At 42.5% G+C, this 15,960-nt stretch overlaps 1 protein-coding gene and 1 long non-coding RNA gene across 3 annotated transcripts in view; one reads left to right on the forward strand and one right to left on the reverse strand.

Annotated features, from left to right (window-relative positions):
* Nucleotides 1-15,960, reverse strand: part of CPA6 (carboxypeptidase A6) — a 294,891-nt gene that overhangs the window by 119,903 nt on the left and 159,028 nt on the right. The window lies entirely within an intron of this gene.
* The window catches only part of LOC112449514 (uncharacterized), a 157,220-nt gene that overhangs the window by 117,492 nt on the left and 23,768 nt on the right, over nucleotides 1-15,960 (forward strand). Inside the window, exon 3 of the long non-coding RNA XR_003038069.2 lies at nucleotides 3,140-3,211. This is a non-coding gene — a long non-coding RNA (uncharacterized lncRNA). The remainder of the gene's footprint in view (nucleotides 1-3,139; nucleotides 3,212-15,960) is intronic.

Consider the following 15,960-nt stretch of genomic DNA (forward strand, 5'->3'; position numbering starts at 1 on the left):
TAAAACAATGAATTAGATCTCTGGGTGATCCCTAGAAGCGCCAAGACTGTTCTGAGATCCAGTCTCTGGTGGAGAGCAAGGAACAGTGCCCTTAGTGATTAGCGGAGCCAGAAGTTACTGGGGTTCCTTAAAGGAGAGCTCTAAGTCCAGTTCTCCACAACCAGCCCCTTCCGGCCTAAGTGAAAACATACAGACATACACTTTTCAGCTTATTATGTCCATTCTTCTGCTGCTGCATCTTGCCTTTCCCCACGTTTCTGTCCCTTTCTCCCTGAATATTTTACTCAGGCACTCAAAGCCCTATACTTTGTTGAGGTCTTGGCCAAGATTTTGTGCCTTTTCTGGCTCTAAGAGAATGTCTGATTCAAGCGCCATAACAAGTGTTGATGGTTGGGAGCATGAAACTTCCTGATGACTGTTCAGTTCAGTCCCTCAGTCATGTCCAACTCTTTGCGACCCTTGGACTGCAGCATGCCTGGCTTCCCTGTCCTGATGAATGTTAGGAAGACTTAGTCTGTGGGTACTTTCAATCAGCAACTTACTCCTTGCTCTGCAGTTCTACATGCAGCTGGCATGACACCGTCTTGGATTTGCTGATACAATATATTGCAATTGTATGGCTCTCTCTTTCCTCTGTATTCATTTTGTCCCATTCACATGCTCTTCCTGGGCAGAGGCTGTGTTTCCATAGGAACACTGAATAGTTGCACAGAGTAGTTGCTCAATGAATGTCTGTAGAACTGAACTGAATCAAAAACTAGAATGATGACAAGAAAAAGAAAAGCAATTCTAAGCGAGTTGTGAAATCACAGTTTCCTTATTTAATTAAAACAGAAGCTACAGAAATAAATGCTTCAGCGTTAGCAAAAACACAAAGCAACTGTCCCTTGGAAAATGAAGCATGTTTGAGAACACAGGCCTGGGGTCAGCTCCCAGGTTACATTTCCATCACTGCTCTGCTGCTTCCTAGCTTCAGAACCTGGAAATTAGTAATGTTTGCTGCCTAAGGCTTTTGCATTAAATGAGATGACATAGGTAAAGAACACTGTGTGTTTGACTAATAATTAACAACTCGAGGACTGTTAGCTATTATGATTAATTTTTTCCTAAAATTTTTGAATAGAAAATGAAAAGATATTGCTCTGAAGTTCTCTCAAGGAGGTCAGGCTTCTCTAAGAGGATTCAGCTGGAAAGCCAGCTATTGGAATAACCCATGTAGTTCTAAGAAGGGAGAAGTCATCTCATATCCAGTTCCTTTCCCAGACTACAGTTATACAAGGTGGGTTGGGGAGTTCAGGCCTGAGTGTGTGTATATGTGTGCTCAGTTGTGTCCGACTCTTTGTGGCCCCACGGACTGTAGCATGCCAATGGGATTCTCCAGTCAAGAACACTGGAGTGGGTAGCCATTCCCTTCTCCAGGGGGATCTTCCCGAACTAGGGATCAAACGTGCATCTCTTGCATTGGCAGGCAGATTCTTTACCCCACTGAGCCATCAGGGATGATACCATATGACCTGACACTAACAGCCTTAAAATCCCATTCCTCTTCCACAGTAAGGCCACTGCATTTTGTCATGTTTCCATGCTTCTCTCTATGGGGGAAATTCTGCATGTTCAGCCTGTGTCCTTCAAGGATGCACTCAGTGCTAACTTTGACTGATCCCCACTGCATTCTCTGAGGCACGATTTAAATGATTTATTCACTTTCCCTTCCTGGACTCAGTTATCCTTCCTGGAGCAGTCATCCTGGGCTGGAAGACTCTTCCATTTTTGAGGGTTGGGGAGCACACTGGTAATCTACCTCTCCAGTTCTCTCAGTATGGGAGAGCTCCTTACTGGTTCAGGTTACTTCTACTAAGTATAAGTTAGGGGTCCTAGGACTTTGCATAAAGCTTTATTTCCAGTACTTAAAATTGAAGGAATGATATAACTGCCCCAGAGGAGGTTATCCTCTTGTTGGCAGGACAAAATGTATGTATAAGAAACAAAACCATGCAATTAGTCTTGCTTCTAGGAGTAAAGCTTGCTGAAGTCTGCAGTGGTCAAACCCAAATTTCTCTCTCTATTCTCTGCCTATTTCCCCGCCCTGGCCCCCCCCCCTTTTTTTTTTTCGCAGCCTGTGCTTTGGCTGGGATACAAACTGAGCAGTGGCTACTAAAGATAAGTTTTTGGAGATATAGGACAGTACCTACGGTATTAGTTTATTTAATTCAGACTTCCTGCTTGTGCAAGGATTCACCCTTTTGCAAAACTGTATTCTTCTCTTACATGAGTGAGTTCTGACAATAGCACATAGAGCTGTATCAAATATACAGAATGTTCTTGTAACCATCACATCAGTAAAATGGTTATACCAATCAGTATCCATTAGAAGGGATCTGTGTCTGTTTCCAACCATTATCCCTGCATAAAGTGAATTTTCTCATTTAAAAAGGCTGAATTGAGCTCATTATATACACTAAGTATGAAGTCAGTGTCCAAAACTTTGGCTGCCTGATGTGAAAAATGGACTCATTGGAAAAGACCCTGATGCTGGGAAATATTGAGGGCAGGACAAGAAGGGAGTGACTGAGGATGAGATAGTTGGATGCCATCACTGACTCAATGGACATGAGTTCGAGCAAACTCAGGAGACTGTGAAGGACAGGGAAGCCTGGCGTGCTACATACAGTCCATGGGGTTACAAGGCATTGGACACGACAGTGACTGAACAACAGCAAAACAAATGAAGTCAGTGTATTTTAATTAGTAATTAAAACTGCCAATATACTTTTATGAGTTTGTTCAGATGTAAAATGATCCATAAAGTGGCAACAAGCTCATCCTAAATAAACAATGATGAGAACAATCATTGCAAATCACAAAGGGTAATGCTGCCGTCCTCTGAAGGAATCTTATAAGAAGTATTTTGACTCAGTGTCAAAAAATGATTACTACCGAGAAATGAATTAAGAATCACAGTGTGGTCTCTAAATCATTTAGTATGTGACATTTGGTCAGATTGGTCATGCTATTCTAATTAAAGCTAGACACAAATTTAAATCTGCACGACCCCGAAACAAATATGCTGGGTAATGGAGAGCAGGTGGGAGACAATTAGATCTGGGATCATGGTGTGTCTTTCTTTTTTTTCCCCCAGAGTATCTTGCTCTGCTGTTAGGTATGCTGTAAACTACTGCAGAATCCCCCTTAAAACCCAGATGTAGAGATGGTGAGTAAACACTTCAAAGGGGGAAGGCTGGAAGGATAATGGGACATAGAAAAACAAAACCAATGATAAAGTTTCTGTCGGCGGCATGTGATTAAAAAAACCCATACAGACCCGTTAGTGTGCTTATTTCTGAGAATGACAATCACTTTGAAGTCTGTCCTTTGAGGCAGACCTCTGATGGGCTAAGGGGCTTCCCTGACTGCTGACATGATAGATCAAAGGAAGCTCCTTGCACTGCACACAAGGTGCAGGGCTACCATGAAACACCCTAGAAATGGAGCAGCAGAGGAGCTAACGGACATGGAGCCAAAGCATTAGTTGCTCAGTCCTGTCTGACTCTTTGCAGTCCCATGGACTGCAGGCCACCAGGCTCCTCTGTCTATGGAATTCTCCAGGCAAGAATACTGGAGTGGGTTGCCATGCCCTTCTCCAGAGGATCGTCCCTGCCCAGGGATCGAACCTGGGTCTCCTGCATTGCAGGCAGATCCTTTACTGTCTGAGCCACCAGGGAAGCCCCAAAGTACAAAAGCACTATTTTTTTTTTTTTTTGCTCCTAAAGGATAAACTGCTTTGAAAAAGACCTTTAGGACAGCAAATTCAATGGTGATTATTTGCCAAGTTGCTATTAGATTTGTTCCCCCCACCCCCAGGGGAAACAGAATGAACAAATCATTTGTATGTATCAATCAACTATGGGAATCTACTGAAAACATGGTTGACTTGTGAAGCAGATTTTTCTCAGGTACCTGGACTCTCAGGCAGATGAGCTCTGTCTCTAAGATGCCATCTCTACTTTGCCATCTCTACTTTTCAAGAGTACCAGGCTCCTTGTGTGCCACTCTGAAGAAGGCCTCCTGCAAACACTTGGACAGCAAGAATCACCATGACAAGTGGACCCTTCCTTTGCTGTTGCCAAGACTAAATTAAACTTTCAGAGAGAATTTCATTCGTAAATGGTTGCAACTGATTCATGATTTTCATTTCTTTGCCAGACACCCAAATGGCTTCTGAAAAGCCTTCTAGAGCAAAACTAAATCCTCATATCTGGATAAATAGCTCAAATCTCATGGAAGTCATAGCCAATCTTCCATTTCTTCTCCTGCTTGGTATTTTCCCAGGTCCCCTTTATGGCTTCAATGCCTCTACTCTTTAGTTTTACTCTAGAAGAGGAGTATCTTCCTCCAAAGATAATGCTACATGGATGCACTGCCATCTGTCCTGACTTGGTGCTGCCCTCTGCTGACCTTGTGGTCATTTTCCCTCATGCACTGGGATGGGGCACTTCCTCATGGTGTGCAGTCAGTACCCCACCTGCAGACAACATTCTAGAAGCAAGACAACATTCTAGAAACATCCGTAATTGACACCTGAACCTTCACCATCTTGACTACAATGATCCAGATCTCCACTCCACTCCAGACATGCACTTTGAGGACATCTTATGACACTTCCAAAATCTTAACCACTCATGGACCACAACAGATCCTGAGCCATGCTTTCACCTTTCTGAGTTTTAATCTCATTTACATATTGAATCCCTAGATTCTATTGCTTTCTCCTGGTTTCCAGTTCCCTTGCAGCCTTCACTCTTTCTTTACCAAACCGTACATCGTGGTTGACAGCACTTACAATCATCTCGCTATGTGACCTCATGCCACTGCACCCTCACCAGCCAACCCCAGCCCTGGACCAATGCTGCAGCTTACCTTCTCTGTCCCTACACCCAGAGAGCCAGGGCTGCTGGAGAAGGGCAGGGAGTGTGTGGATTGGCTCTGCTGCAGGTTCTCCAGCCTCAGTAGGGTACTCAATGCTGCTCATCAAGCCTCTTTCATATTCATGTACTGACTGGAGAGATGATTAAAGGAGATGCCCAGGAATACTGGTGAGGCTCAGAGTTGTTCTTTACAAAGGAATGGCCACTGTTTGGAGCAAAAGGGTGGTTACTCCATGGGCTCCTCAATAACCTATACTGTAGCCTAGAAAGAAAAGTTGAGTTAGACTTCTTCATGGGTAATTTGAAATTTAAGAATGGAACTAAGTCATCAGCTGGCATGTGAAGAGACTGAAAGAGGAGCAGATTTGTAGATAGTAAGAGTCACAGTAATAATAATAGAGTCTTTCCCCTACACCATCTTTCTCACAAATGTGTATTATTTATTATTTAGACAACAGAGTAGACCAACCAGTGCAACTCCTCTCTCATATTGGGAATCAGATGAGTGGACCTGGCCAGGGCAGGTATAGGTCTTGTGGATGCTTACACAGTTTGAGGTAGTCTCTTAAAAAATGCAAAATTAACATGGTTCACAAAGGCAATCCAAGAATGTCTTAAAATCACTCTTCCTTTGTATTGAGCTACAGTCAAATCACTCTTCAGTTCAGTTCAGTCGCTTAGTCTTTGTGACCTCATGGACTGCAGCACACCAGGCCTCCCTGTCCATTGCCAACTCCCGGAGTTTACTCAAACTCATGTCCATTGAGTCGGTGAGGTCATCTAACCATCTTTATCCTCTGTCGTCCCCTTCTCCTCCTGCCCCCAATCCCTCCCAGCATCAGGGTCTTTTCAAATGAGTCAGCTCTTTGCATCAGGTGGCCAAAGTATTGGAGTTTCAGCTTCAGCATCAGTCCTTCCAATGAATATTCAGGACTGATTTCCTTTAGGATTGACTGGTTTGATCTCCTTGCAGTCCAAGGGACTCTCAAGAGTCTTCTCCAACACCACAGTTCAAAAGCATCAATTCTTCAGTGCTCAGCTTTCTTTATAGTCCAACTCTCACATCCATACATGACCACTGGAAAAACCATAGCTTTGACTAGATGGGCCCTTGTTGGCAAAGTAATGTCTCTGCTTTTTAATATGCTATCTAGGTTGGTCATAATTTTTATTCCAAGGAGTAAGTGTCTTTTAATTTCATGGCCGCAGTCACCATCTGTAGTGATTTTGGAGCCCAGAAAAATAAAGTCAGCTACGGTTTCCACTGTTTCCCCATCTATTTGCCATGAAGTGATGGGACCAGATGCCATGATCTTCATTTTCTGAATGTTGAGTTTTAAGCCAACTTTTTCACTCTCCTCCACTTTCATCAGAGGCTCTTTAGTTCTTCTTCACTTTCTGCCATAAGGGTGGTGTCATCTGCATATCTGAGGTTATTGATATTTCTCCAGGCAATCTTCATTCCAGCTTGTGCTTTATCCAGCCCAGCATTTCACATGATGTACTCTGCATATAAGTTAAATAAGCAGGGTGACAATATACAGCCTTGACGTACTCCTTGTCCTATTTGGAGCCAGTCTGTTGTTCCATGTCCAGTTCTAACCGTTGCTTCCTGACCTGCATACAGATTTCTCAAGAGGTAAGTCAGGTGGTCTGTTATTCCCATCTCTCTAAGAATTTTCGACAGTTTTTTGTCGTCCACATAGTCAAAGGCTTTGGTATAGTCAATATAGGAAAAGTAGGTGTTTTTCTGGAACTCTCTTGCTTTTTCGATGATTCAACAGATGGCAGTTTGATCTCTGGTTCCTTTGCCTTTTCTAAATCCAGCTTAAACAATTCTCAGAGGGCTCAAACAAAGCTTGTGCGCACCAGGACCCAGAGACCCCACAGAGACTGAGGCAGAACTCTGTTTGAGTGTCTCCTGTGGAGGTATGGGTCAGCAGAGGACTGCCACAGGGGCAGGGGCTCTGGGTGCAGCAAACATGTGTATGGCATAAGCCCCCTTAGAGGAGGTCGCCACTGAGCCCACCATACAGCCACCAGAACTTAGGCAGGACTAGGAAACAAACTCTTGGTGGGCACAAACAGAATCCTGTGTGCACCAGGACCCAGGGGAAAGAAGCAGTGACCCCACAAGAGACTGATCCAGATGCAAGTTTATAGTTGGCCTCAGGTAAATAACAGGGAGGGAACACAGCCCCATCCATCAACAGAAAATTGGATTAAAGATTTACTGAACATGGCCCTGCCCATCAGAACAGGACCCAGTTTCCCCCTCAGTCAGTCTCTCCCATCAGGAAACTTCCATAATCCTCATACCCTTCTTCATCAGAGGGCAGACAGACTGAAAACCACAATCACAGGAAACTGACCAATCTGATCACATGGACTACAGCCTTGTCTAACTCAATGACACTATGAGCCATGCCTGTGTAGGGCCACCCAAGACAGATGGGTCATGGTGGAGAGTTCTGACAAAACGTAGTCTGCTGGAGAAGGGAATGGCAAACCACTTCAGTGTTCTTGCCTTGAGAACTCTGTGAACAGTATGAAAAGGCAAAAAGATAGGACACTGAAAGATGAACTCCCCAGGTCAGTAGGTGCCCAATATGCTAATGGAGATCAGTGGAGAAATAACTCCAGAAAGAATGAAGAGATGGAACCAAAGCAAAAATAACACCCAGTTGTGGATGTGACTGGTGATGGAAGTAAAGACCGATGCTGTAAAGAGCAATATTGCATAGGAACCTGGAATGTTAGGTCCAAGAATCAAGGCAAATTGGAAGTGGTCAAACAGGAGATGGCAAGAGTGAACATCGACATTTTAGGAATCAACGGACTAAAATGGACTGGAATGGGTGAATTTAACTCAGATGACCATTATATCAGTACTGTGGGCAAGAATCCCTTAGAAGAAATAGATTAGCCATCATAGTCAACAAAAGAATCCGAAATGCAGTACTTGGATGCAGTCTCAAAAATGACAGAATGGTCTGTTTGTTTCCAAGGCAAATCACTCTTTCGTGGCAACTACTAGCTTACTGAAGAATATATAGTTTTGCTACAAAAACAATGGTTTCTTCAAGCTACTTAACTGAGTTAGTGGTAGTTTTGCAAAGCATATTGTCTGGAACCATGAGCCTTAATCAGGCCACGATATGCTAAGTATGCACTAGGATTTGCTATGATACAGTGGAAGGCGTAAGACATGTGACCTATCACATGAATGTACTCACTGCTGGCAGAAGTGCTACAGATTCATGCTTTAAAAACACTACTTTTGATCATATATTGACATATATATATGGAATCTAGAAAGATGGTACTGATGAACCTATGCAGGGCAGCAATGAAGATGCAGACATAGAGAACGAACTTGTGGACAAGGGTGGGGGGGGAAGGAAGGAGAGGGTGAAATGAAAGGAGAAAGTAACATGGACATATACACTACCATATGCAAAATAGATAGCCAAAGGAAACTTGCTGTATAACTCGGGGAACTCAAACTGGGGCTCTGTAACAACCTAGAGGGGTAGGAAAGGGTGGGGGTGGGAGGGAGGTACAAGAGGGAGGAGACATATGTACACCTATGGCTAATTCATGTTGATATATGGCAGAAATCAAAACAATATTGTAAAGCAATTATCCTTCAATTAAAAATAAATAAATTAAAAAAACACAAATTCTGAAAACACAGAAATTTTACTTTAGATGCTGCTCGTTCTAAGTCACTTCAGTCGTGTCTGACTCTGTGCGACCCCACAGACGGCAGCCCACCAGGCTCCCCCATCCCTGGGATTCTCCAGGCAAGAACACTGGAGTGGGTTGCCATTTCCTTCTCCAATGCATGAAAATGAAAAGTGAAAGTGAAGTTGCTCAGTATTGTCCGATTCTTAGCAACCCCATGGATTGCAGCCTACCAGGCTCCTCTGTCCATGGGATTTTCCAGGCAAGAGTACTGGAGCGGGTTGCCATTGCCTTCTCTGGTACTTTACATGATTTCCATAAAAAATATACAGTGCATTTATAACTGCATGTGCTTTTCTGTCAAGCACATTTCTAACAGCAGAGGATGTCTGTCTTGACTGCTGCTGTTAAGTCACTTCAGTCGTGTCTGACTCTGTGCGACCCCATAGATGGCAGCCCACCAGGCTCCCCCGTCCCTGGGATTCTCCAGGCAAGAACACTGGAGTGGGTTGCCATTTCCTTCTCCAATATATGAAAGTGAAAAGTGAAAGTGAAGTCGCTCAGTCGTGTCCGACCTTCAGCAACCCCATGGACTGCTGCCTTCCAGGCTCCTCCGTGTGTGGGATTTTCCAGGCAAGAGTACTGGAGTGGGGTGCCATTGCCTTCTCTGACTTGACTAGATGGTTAAAAAAAAAAAAAAGCAAATCTTATGCTTACAACTATGCATGTCTGATGACATGAAGACTATTCTATAGAGCAGAATCTGGCTTTACACATCTTATACCCCTTGAATCCTACTTCCAGTCCTGAACATTATAGGATGAGTTTGTATCACTTTACTTCACCTGTCACAGAGTCATTATGTTGGCAGAATGGGTTGAAAAAGACAGCTAACAAGTATAGATCAGGTAACTCAAGTCATATAAATATAATCCCACTTATACCGAACTAATGGAGAAGGCAATAGCACCCAACTTTAGCACTCTTGCCTGGAAAATCCTATGGACGGAGAAGCCTGGTGGGCCGTAGTCTATGGGGTTGCTAAGAGTCAGACATGACTGAGCAACTTCATTTTCACTTTTCACTTTCATGCATTGGAGAAGGAAATGGCAACCCACTCCAGTGTTCTTGCCTGGAGAATCCCAGGGACAGGGGAGCCTGGTGGGCTGCCATCTATGGGGTTGCACAGAGTTGGACATAACTGAAACGACTTGGCAGCAGCATCCTGAACTAAACATAACCCAAATTCTACCTCCCTTTAGATGGATCCTTCAAGAACCATGGCCCTTCCAAAGACAAGGAGGTAGGAGTGACAGAAGGAATGTTCGAGTGGATTGAAGCATTGGTCTCAAAAGATTAGTTAAAAATCTTGCTTTTCCAATACAGATGAGCATGGAATGCATCAGAAATAGGCTGTCCTTCACTATGAAAAACAGCATGGAGGTTTCTCAGAAAACTAAAAATAGAACTACCATCAGTTCAGTCGCTCAGTCGTGTCCGACTCTTTGCGACCCCACGAATCGCAGCACGCCAGGCCTCCCTGTCCATCACCATCTCCCGGAGTTCACCCAAACTCATGTTCATTGAGTCAGTGATGCCATCCAGCCATCTCATCCTCTGTCGTCCCCTTCTTCTCCTGCCCCCAATCCCTCCCAGCATCAGAGTCTTTCCGATGAGTCAACTCTTCGCATGAGGTGGCCAAAGTACTGGAGTTTCAGCTTTAGCATCATTCCTTCCAAAGAAATCCCAGGGCTGATCTCCTTCAGAATGGACTGGTTGGATCTCCTTGCAGTCCAAGGGACTCTCAAGAGTCTTCTCCAACACCACAGTTCAAAAGCATCAATTCTGGTGCTCAGCTTTCTTCACAGTCCAACTCTCACATCCATACATGACCACTGGAAAAACCATAGCCTTGACCAGACGGACCTTTGTTGGCAAAGTAATATCTCTGCTTTTCAATATGCTATCTAGGTTGGTCATAACTTTTATTCCAAGGAGTAAGCGTCTTTTAATTTCATGGCCGCAGTCACCATCTGCAGTGATTTTGGAGCCCCCAAAAATAAAGTCTGACACTGTTTCCACTGTTTCCCCATCTATTTGCCATGAAGTGATGGGACCAGATGCCATGATCTTCGTTTTCTGAATGTTGAGTTTGAAGCCAACTTTTTCACTCTCCTCTTTCACCTTCATCAAGAATGACCCAGCAATTCCCACTCCTGGGTATATATGTGAAAAAGTCAAGAATACCACTTCAAAAAGATGCACATATCCCAGTGTTCAGAGCAGCATAAATAATAACAATTACCAATATGTGGATGCAATCTAAGTGTCCATTGACAGATGAAAGGATAAAGAAGATGTGATATATATGTGCAGTGGAATACTACTGAGCCATAAAAGAAGAATGAAATTTTTCCATTTGCGGCAACATGGATGGACTTGGAGGGCGTTATGCTAAGTGAAATCAGTCAGAGAAAGACAAAAACTGTATGATGTCACCTATATGTGGAACCTAAAAAATATGACAAACAAATGAATATAACAAAAATGATGCAGACTCAGATACAGAGAACAAGCTAGTGATTACCAGTCACAGGGAGACATTATATGGGTCGTAGGGAGTACAAACTATTGGGTGTAAACAGGCCTAGGGAGGTATTGTGCACCACAGGAAATAAAGTCAATATTTTGTTTCAACTGTAAGTGGAAAGTAACCTTAAAAATTGTATAAAAATTAAAAAAAAAAAAAAAAGGCTATCATGTGAGCGTGCTAAAGTTCACACTTTATTAACCTAACAGTAAGTTCATATTTGCATCTGAACTCATAAGGCTTGACTGGCATATAACTTGGAGGTTCCTATTTGGGAAGATGGGCTACTCTAATATTAATACTAATTGAAGAACAAGAATTTTCTTTATCCTCTTTGAAGATGACTTGAATAAGAGGTAGTGGAAATCCAAAGAGTAAAGATTAAAATGTTTTTTGAGTTAAATGGGATACTAAAATTTCTTGAGAGCAAAGGTAAAGAGATTAGCTTTAATCTGCTGCTAACTCTCACAAGAGAGTAACTTAATCCGGGGAGAGGCCAACCTGCTTACATATTAATAACATGAATGAGGAGTCGCCTGGTGTCATGCAGAGCTGCCTGCCTGTTTGCAGCTCCAGGGGTTAGTTCCCCACCTCAAACCTCTGGCCAGTAAATCATCTCAGGCCACCTGGGATAAGAAATACGTGGTAGCCGTGGATTGTCCACGCAGCACATCAACTCTCTGGAGGTGATAAAGCTGTCCCACCTAGAGCAGGGTCTGGCAAACTTTAAGAAGGATCAAGTAGTAAACGTTTTAGGTTTTGCAGGCCATATGGCCTCTGTCGCATCTGCTCAAGTCTGCCATTGTGAAACCAACACACAAAGCCAAAGAACGAGCATGGCTGTGTTTCAATTAAACTTTGTGATGGATGCTGAAATCTAAATTGGGTGTAATTTTTATGTGTCACAAAATATTATTTTGCTTTGATTTTAACTTTTAGAGATATAAAAACCATTTATTTTTTATTTTGAGGGCTGTACAAAAACAGGTGGCCGGCCAGATTTTGCCCCAGACTGTAGTTTGGCGATCTCTGTTCTTAAAACATTCTCAGGAAAGCTTTGGGATTCGACTCATGGCAGGTTTAGACAAACACCACTTTTCTGTTCTACATTTCTATGCAGACGGTATTTCTCAAGTTACAGGGAATACTGTGCTCCAGCTACTTGGTGGCATCATGCTGAAGATCTAAAACATCGGTGGGTCTCCTTCCTCAAAGTGCTCAACAGCAACACTGACATCTTCCTGATCCATGACATTTGATTGGCTACTGGTGGCTTAGCTTGGCTATTGCTTGGGGTCAAGAGCATATCTTATGGAAAAACATTACCAATTAGCATCATGGGCACAGACCCAGTTGGTACAATATCATTGGCACCCTCGATTGTCAACGTGCACTGGCCAGTCTTGCTATCTGTACCTGGTGTCCTCTTCCTGTCATTGTGCTCTTTATGGGTCCCTCTTATCATCATGAGTTTTGAAGTTCAAGAAGCTTTTTCACAGAAAGGATTAGTCTCAGTTGTTCTTTCATTAATGTTTAGTTAAGTTGCATAGGATGTGTGCATGTACGCCCAGTCATGTCTGACTCTTGGTGACCCTATGACTATCGCCTTTCAGGTTTCTCTGTCCATGGGATTCTCCAGGGAAGAATAATGGAGTGGGTTGCCATTTCCTTCTCTGAGGGATCTTCAGGATAAACATCCTTAAATAGTCTTTAGTTTATCCAGTGTGTTTAAATATTTTACATTGTATTTATAAATGTACTCAATGAATTTTATTTCAATGTCTGACCATGCAAGTTTACTACTTAAACAGATAAGTCCTTTTTACATACTTGAACAATATAAATTAAACTGGTAAATTTTAATATAAACTATTAAACTTATAGAGACTAAAAGTTCTTCCAAGCATTTTGCTATCATTTGAGTGTAAAGTCTTTTCCAACTTTTAACTTAAAATCAGAAGTCACCTATAATCAATCATACATTTTATCATACATTTTAATTGGAATCTTCCTAACTAATCCATTAAATTCTCTATCACATCAAACATTACAAGTAAGTAAATATCAGATACACACAGATTGCCCCAATGAATTTAACACCTACACCTAAACTTAAACCCCAAAGTACAGGCACTATGGGTCAATCCATGCTGTGCTATGCTAAGTCACTCAGTTGTGTCCTACTCTTTGAGACCCCATGGACTGTAGCCCACCAGGCTCCTCTGTCCATGGGAGTCTCCAGGCAAGAATACTGGAGTGGGTTGCCATGTCCTCCTTCAAGGGATCTTCCAGACCCAGGTCTCTGTCTCTCACATCTCCTGAATTGGCAGGCGGGTTCTTTACCACTAGCGCCACCTGGAAAGCTCCAGGTGGGTCAATCTACCTTCATTAATTCTTAATTATTTTTATGTTATCTTGAAAATGTTATCTTGTTGTGTTTTTGATGTGCATTTTTTGACCATTAATAAGGTTATGCTTTCTTAAAAATAACCTCAATTTTAAAGCAAAAAGATCTTACTTTTTAAATCAAGGGTTAGAAAAATATGTATAGCTCATTGCCAAATTTGGCCTGCTGCCTATTTTGGTATGACCCCAAGCTAGGAATGGTCTTTACGTTTTTAAAGATAAGTGGAAAAAGAAATAAAAGAAGATTTCAGCATCCATAAATAAAGTTTTATGGGAACACAGTTACGCTCATTTATTTAAGTATTATCTATGACGGCTTTTGGGCTAAGACGTCAGTGTTGAGTGTTTAAGACAGAGACCATATGGCCATCAAACCTAAAACATTTACTCTTCCGCGCACTTTACTGAAAGTTTGCTCCCTATTACCTCCCCACCCTCCTTGTTTTTTTTTAGAAGATGCAAGTCATGCTGTGTCTTGAATTTCAAAAACCCCAATAAAGGATCATTGTAGCAGAAAATTTTGCCTGAAGGGTGTTTGGGAACTAAGAGAAAAGAGCTTCTTTTAAAAGATTGTTTATCCTCATCCTCCATTTACCCAGAGAACAATAAACAGTAAAGGCTGAGGATAGGAAAGCAGGGAAGGGAAAGGGCAGAGAAGTGTTTTTTTTTTGGGGGGGGGGGTGTGTGTATAAGGACAGAGGTTCCCTCTCCCCCTCATCTACCATCTTTATTGTTGCTGTTCAGTCGCTCAGTCATGTCTGACTCTTTGCGACTCCATGGACTGAAGCATACCAGGCTTCCCTGTCCTTCACTATTTTCCTGGGTTTGCTCAAACTCATGTCCATTGTCATGTATAGATGTGAGAGATGGACTATAAAGAAGGTTGAGCACCGAAGAATTGATGCTTTTGAACTGTGGTGTTGGAGAAGACTCTGGAGAGTCCCTTGGACTGCAAAGAGATCAAACCAGTCCATCCTAAAGGAAATCAACCCTGAATATTCATTGGAAGGACTGATGTTGAAGCTGCAGCTCTAGTACTTTGGCCACCTGATGCAAAGAGCCAACTCATTAGAAAAAACTCCAATGCTGGGAAAGATTGAAGGCAGGAGGAGAAGGGGACAACAGAGGGCAAGATGGTTGGATGGCATCACTGACTCCATAGACATGAGTTTGAGCAAACTCCGGGAGATGGTGAAGGAGATGGCTGCAGTCCATGAGGTTGCAAAGAGTCAAACATGACTGAGCGACTGAACAACAGCAACAAATGTCCGTTGAGTCAGTGATGCCATCCAACCATCTCATCCTCTGTTGCCCCCTTCTCCTCCTGCCCTCAATCTTTCTCATCTATCCTCTCACCCACCCATCAACTAAGATGCAGGATCCAAGTGGAGCCGCCCTGCCCAATGGTGAGGGTGCTTCTCCCTGAGCCCAGGAAGTGTTCTAGAAGCTTAGGAATCCACAAGTTCACTTTTTAGACCCAGCTCTAAAGCTCACATGCAGGGGATTCTGCTTTTCCTTCCTAGCCGCCTATAGGACCATTCATCCATCTTCTCTGTATTTGGTTCCTCTTGCCTTGACAGATGGTTTTAATTAAGTATCTCAGCTAAGTCTTTCCCTGGGTAGCATCCCAAACTCCAGTTTAATCTGAACTTATGACTGTCCTGTCCTCATATCAGGAAGTCTTAAAATGTAGTATTTGCCTATATGTTTTTAATATGAAATACAGGCATATATTTGATTCATTGAGTTTACAATTTGGATTCTTAGCCTTTCCTCAGAAGCAATATTTCTGCAGCATTTCTGGACCAAAATTAAAATCACAACAAACCGATGTGTCATCTAGACAAGAACAGAAAAGGTTCTGGCTCTTTCATTGCTGTTAGCTTTGCCTTTCAGTTACCTCATAAAAAGAATTGTTGAAATGCCTCCAGACTTTTAAGGAGTCCAGTTTTCACATTCCAGAAAATCTAAAGTCTTAAAACTAAAGAAACTTAGAGAAGGAAGGAGGAAAACATAAGATAGAAGATAAAAATTTGTATGGAAAGGAAAAATAAGCCTGGGGATTAAAATAAATGTAATTTCTAATTACAACACTGAAATCATGGCAGGAATCCTATTAAGCCCCTTTCACTGCTTAAACAATACTTTAAAAGAGAGAAATAGCCAGTGAACGGGCAAAACTCAAAATGCCCCCAAAACAGAAAATTATTCTCAAAGAAAAATCAGAGTAATTTGTTGAGTCTGAATGTCAAGTGTTTCTTACTTTTTGAGTTTTCACTTTGGCACCAGCCTGAAGGTATGGTTTGTTTATCAAGATCATGAGTGATGGAGACCAGAAGCCAGAGCTAGATT

The sequence above is a fragment of the Bos taurus genome, chromosome 14 (assembly GCF_002263795.3).
Source record: "Bos taurus isolate L1 Dominette 01449 registration number 42190680 breed Hereford chromosome 14, ARS-UCD2.0, whole genome shotgun sequence".
Lineage (NCBI taxonomy): Eukaryota > Metazoa > Chordata > Mammalia > Artiodactyla > Bovidae > Bos > Bos taurus.